The following is a 5,942-nucleotide window of genomic DNA, read 5'->3' on the forward strand; positions in this document are numbered from 1 at the left end:
TTCTTGGACTTGGAAAAAAAAAATTGGAAGAGGTTTTGAGTTTGTTTACTTTGCTGAAGCTTGAAATTAAGAAGGGTTTATATCTTTCCTACCTCTTATTCAGATAATCTGCAAATTTCTCTCTTCAATTTTCCAAGCATCTTCATTACATGTACTTTGTCTCAGCACATATAAACCTTCATTTTATTTTTCATAGCTTTCTGAAACTGTTCACATACATAACTTCACAAATTAGAAAAAATAGAACGTATATTCTGAAATCTGATTTGGAAAAACACAGCTGTCAGAGTTATCCTCCTCAAACATCATTTTTATCATGTCTCTCATCAGTTAAAAGTCTACTGTGTCCATCAACAGATGAATGGATAAACAAAATGTAATGTATACCTACAATGGAATATCATTCACCCCTAAGAAGGGATGAAATCCTAGTATGTGCTAAAGCATGGATGAACCTTGAAAACACTTGCTATGTGAAATAAGCCAGACCAAAAAGGACAAATATTATATGATTCCACTTATATGAGGAATAGGCAAATTCATAGGCACAGAAAGTAGAATTTTAGAGGTAGGTTACTAGGGGTTGGGAGGAGGAGGGGATGGGAAGTTATTGTTTAATAAGTACAGAGTTTCTGTTTGGGATGTTGAAAAAATTCTGGAAATGGTTAATGGTGATGGTTACACAACACTGTGAATATACTTTTTGCCACTCAATTGAACATATTAAATATGGTTAAAATGGTAAATTATATGTTGTATATATTTTACCACAATAAAGAAAAAGAAACATTTACTAACTTGGTGGTTGAAAACTGTTATTTCATTTTTGTTTGCATTTAAAATAATTAATGCTCTGATTTATTCTTTGAGACAAATCTTACTATTACTATCTCATGGTCTATACACTATTTTATGGGGAATTTAATTGGTTTTATAGTCAATCTTTCTAAAAATCTAAAACAAAAGAAACGAAAAGTCCACTGTGGTTTCCTATTACTTATTGCAGCAAACATGAAAAATCTATGTGGCACTAAAATTGTTGGTTTCAACTTTGTTATTTTTCTCTCATTTCAGAGCCATCTCTCTATATTTCTCACAGCAGACTTCTCACTTCCACTAAACAAACTTGCTTCCTAGCCTGCGTTCATGTTATCTATTAGCACGATGACCGGGGCAGTTTTTACATAAAGGGCTTTAGGGCCCGTGAGCTGGAATGCGGCCCCAGCTGATGATGGATTTGTGTGTCAAGAAGAACCAAGGTAGAGGGGATCAGCTGAGGGATGGGAATCAGCTTAGGGAACTCATATATATTTCTGTAATCCTTCCAGTACCTTCTGTGAAATCAGTGTCCACTGGTGTTTTTGCTGAGTTTCTGCAAGTAAGACATCTCAGTGAGGTAAATTATTGACTCTCAGATACTGTGAAAAGTCAGAACTTTAACATTGATTTGGATGTTGAAAGTAGGTGAGTAGACTGGTAAACATGTGGCAAAGGGCACTTTTTAAACTACCCAATCAGATCCATCTCCTGCTTAAAACTCTAACCTTTGGAAAAAGTCACTGATGTGTAACAAGACTTAGAAGGCCACGACCATCTACCTCACCCGTTCCCTCTGACACCTGCCTCTCCAGTCTCATCTTCCGGTGTGCCCACACTAACTAATAATGTTATGCCTATGTTGAATTTTTTCCATTTCTGGAAGGTTCCTGAACTGAGGTCTTCACACTATCACCTGATCTTTTATTTTTTTTTAATAACAGCTTGAGATACAACTTACATACAATTTATCCTTTTAAAGTATACAGTTCAGTAGTTTTTAGTATATCCAGAGTTGTACAGCCACCATCAAAAGCAAATTTTGGAATCATTACCACAGAAAGACACCCCATACCCATGAGCAGCCACTCATTTCCCTCTCTTCCCAGCCCCTGGAAACCACCAATCTACTTTTTGCCTATTTTCAACATTTCATATAAACAGAATCACATAATATGTAGCCATTTGTGACTGATTTCTTTTACATAGCATAATGTTTTCAAGGTTCATCCATGTTGTTGCACACATCAGCACTTTTTTTTTTTTTTTTTGAGGCAGGGTCTCGCTGTGTTGCTCAGGCTAGAATGCAGTGGTGTCAGCCTAGCTCACAGCAACCTCAAACTCCTGGTCTCAAGCGATCCTCCTGCCTCAGCCTCCCAGAGTGCTAGGATTACAGGTGTGAGCCACCGTGTCTGGCCTTCATTCCTTTTTTATGGAATAATATTCCATTGTATGGATATACCCTACATTTTATTTATCCACTCATCAGATGATAGGCATTTGGGAGGTTTCCACTTTCTGGCTACTATGAATAATGTTGCTATGAACATCCTTATACAAGTCTTTGTGTGGACAAGTTTCAGTTCTTTTGGGTAGATACCTAGAAGAGGAATCGCTGGATCATGTAGTAACTGATAAAGCTTGGACATTTGGCCCCTCCAAATCTCTTGTTGAAACTTGATCCCCAGTATTGAAGGTAGGGCCGGGTGGGAGGTGTTTGGGTCATGGGGGGCAGATCCCTCATGAATGGCTTGGTGTCCTCCCCACGATAATGAGTCAGTTCTTGCTTTATTAGTTCACACGAGAGCTGGTTGTTCAAAAGAGTGTGGGCTCTCTCTTGCTTTTTTTTTTTCTTTTGTTTCCAAAGTCCATGAAATTGGTCCTTCTCTTGTCATGCGACGTGCTCTTTCCCCGTTGCCTTCCATCTTGATTGGAAGCTCCCCAAAGCCCTCACTAGAAGCAGATGCTGGTGCCATGCTTCTTGTACAGCCTGCAGAACTGTGGGCCAAATGAACCTCTTTTCTTTATAAATTACTCAGCCTCAGATTTATTTCCTTTATATTTAACACCAACACAAAATAGACTATCACAGTAAATGTTTAACTTTTTGAGAAACTGTCAAAATGTATTCCAGAGTGACTGCATCATTTTACATTCCCATTAGCAATGTATGAAGATTCCAGTTTCTTCACATCGTTGTCAACACTTGTTATTGTCTTTTTTATTTTAGCAATCCTAGTGGGTGTGAAGTAGTACTTTGTCACATTTCACTAATGACTAAAAATGTTAAACATCTTTCATGTTCTTACTGGCCATTTGCGTATCTTCTCTGAATTGTCACCTATTGAGATCCTTTGCCCATTTTAAAATTGGGTTGCCTTTTTATTAGGTTACCACCTAATCTTTAACTGGCTAGCACTCTTTCTCATTCTTTATCTTCTTCTTCTCTTTTCTTACACTCTCCTAGCACTACATTTCTCCCAATGAGATAGTCTTATTGTACTTGGAATTGTCTGATTAAGGTCTCCCTTCCCTGAGACTGTTGATTCTAAGGGAGCAGAGACTCTGTCTCACTCATTGTGTTGTTCACTGTTGGTCCATTACTTTGCATGTTTTGGTTTCCTGGCACATACCAGGGTACTCAAAAAACATTGGTTGAATTGTATTTAATGTGATGGTCACATTGTTTTCTCCTGTTCTATCAGGAGGGTTGCTGTCTTCATTGAAAAAGTGCTTGAAGTCATCTCCTCTCTACCCATTTATGCTCTTGTCTCCTGCTAGCTGAGGGTTGTCCCAGGGTTATTAATGCTTGTGCCTATCTAGTTTAAGCATATGTATGGAGCGACTGCAGCTTTCATAGTGTTGGAGGATCTCTAGGGTGAAAAACAACATGAGAAGCGCACATGTGAGGTAAGATGCAGTTGGGCCAACTGCGTGGAACTGTCCAGTACAGCTACAGCTGGAATTAGGGGTGAGGTTGAGCAGAATTGTGACAGGGTGCCAGAGGAATCGGATATACCATTTGTCAGAACTCTCCTCATGTGCCTGAATTCCAGTTATGGTTACTGTACCTGTTTAAGATGCAAATCCTGACACACTTGCAAATGGAGAAAATTAATGCAAATTTTGGGGGACAAATTGCCTGGTTCAAGTCACTCTACCAGCCTCTCTACCCCTGTATCAACCACTTATTGAATGTACTGTCCGCAGACAGAGGGTGTGACCTTGGGCAGGAGGGCTTTCTTCAGCCAAGGGAAATTTTCGCAGGGCAACTAAGCTGAGAGCTGTCAGCATGAACACTCTGAAACTATGCCACAGCATACCTCGTCCATCCTTGTGCTTCAGCAACACTTGCTTCCTGAAGTGAGGGGAGTTGCTCCTCCAGGATGCAAAGGGCTAATCTTTCTGGAATTAGCTGTCACACTGTCCAGCTCACCTAGAGCACTTCTTCCAAACCCTGTAGAGGGCAGAGAAAGTCAGCTCCTGGGTCACCACTTCACATCACCCATTAGCCATGCATTTATCCCTTTTCCTGACCCCTATTGCAGCCCACACATCCTCTGAAACCCCCCTAAATTTAGAGCTTCCATTGCCCTAAATGTAATTGCTACAAGGGCAAATGTAAAGGGCTGTGGTAAAGAACTTGCATCTGGAGTACGGCTAGTTCAAATCTTTACTTTGCCACTCATTGTTCATGTGAACTCAGACGAAGGAACCCCTCTAAATCTCAGCTGTATGAAGATAATAGAACCTCATAAGCTTTGCCACGGAAAGCCTCTCATTGTTGAGGCAAGGGGACTCCGTTAATTGCATTTTAAAAGGCAATGGCATGTGGTTCTCCCACAGCCTGGAAAACATTCCACCATCGCCCTCTTCAGCTGGCTGGCTGCCTCCTGTCCATCCTAAAAAATTTAGCTCAGATCAGACACTGCTTTCTAGACACCACCAGGCTGGGCTGATCTTTACTGGGGCTAGGACACCGCTAGAACCCAGCGTTCACCTTGGCGTGGTACTCACCACACTATTAAACCGAGTTCCTTGCTGCACTGCCACATCCCCCACGGACGGCTATATGCCTTTTTGTTGCCTCAGCAATCAGTAATATAGTAGATATCCAATAAATATTTATAGGAAGAAAGGAAGGAGACACTTTTGCAGATAAAAAATAGAAATAACAGAAAGTAGAAAAATGGATTGAAAAAGATAATAGGGAAAAAACTGGAATGATAGGTACTAATTCCAAAGAAACACAGTAAGGGAAATGAGTCATTCTGAGTTATGGCCTATGTAATAATAGACACTAGGAATGAGCAATGAATTAACAGTCAGTTAGTTCAAAATGCTTATACAAACAAAAGAGACCAGGAGAAAGCCGAAAAGCTGGTCCAGCTTGCTGAGATGTTTCTGGAGGGCTGTGGCTGAGGTTTAAAATCCTGCTAGCTTAGTTCTTAGCTGCTAAAGACATAAATCAAGGTATTTTATTATGCACTTGTATGTATCAGGCATTGTGCTCATTCTCTCCACTATGGGAGCTTAGTCTATTCAGAGACAGAAACATATATTGACTTCTATTGACTAGGTGTCCTATTGTATCCTAGCGATTACCATGTGTAAAACACTACGCTAGGTGCATCAACGTATCTTGTTGAATCCAGTGAAGAACTGCCCTGCAAGGATGAGTCAACAGGTTCAGAGATGTTAGGTAACTTCCCATGGTTATATATTAAGCCCTGACATGGACACTAGCCTAACTTCTATTAGTAAGTCCTTTTTCCCATTACTCACCTGCCTGCACTGACCCACACTTCACATTCAACATTTTGTTCTTTCATGCAACAAAACCGACCAAATCCTACGGGCCAGACACCATGTCAGGCATTAGCAATAAAGACAACCCCTGGGGATAGCACAGTCACACTCCCCGCCCTCACAGAGCTTGGCATGTGTGAAAACACACATTAAGCAGGTAATGAGAGGTATGAAGTGTTACAGAGGGGCAAATGCAGGATGCCAACCCCAGCCAAGCAGTTCAGGGTGAACTCTCTGAAGAAGTGATGAAGACTCATCAGGAGGTGGCAAAGGAAAGCTGGCACCGGGGAAGGAAAGTGAGCCAGGCAGATGGAACA

This window comes from Eulemur rufifrons, chromosome 28, assembly GCF_041146395.1.
Source record: "Eulemur rufifrons isolate Redbay chromosome 28, OSU_ERuf_1, whole genome shotgun sequence".
NCBI lineage: Eukaryota > Metazoa > Chordata > Mammalia > Primates > Lemuridae > Eulemur > Eulemur rufifrons.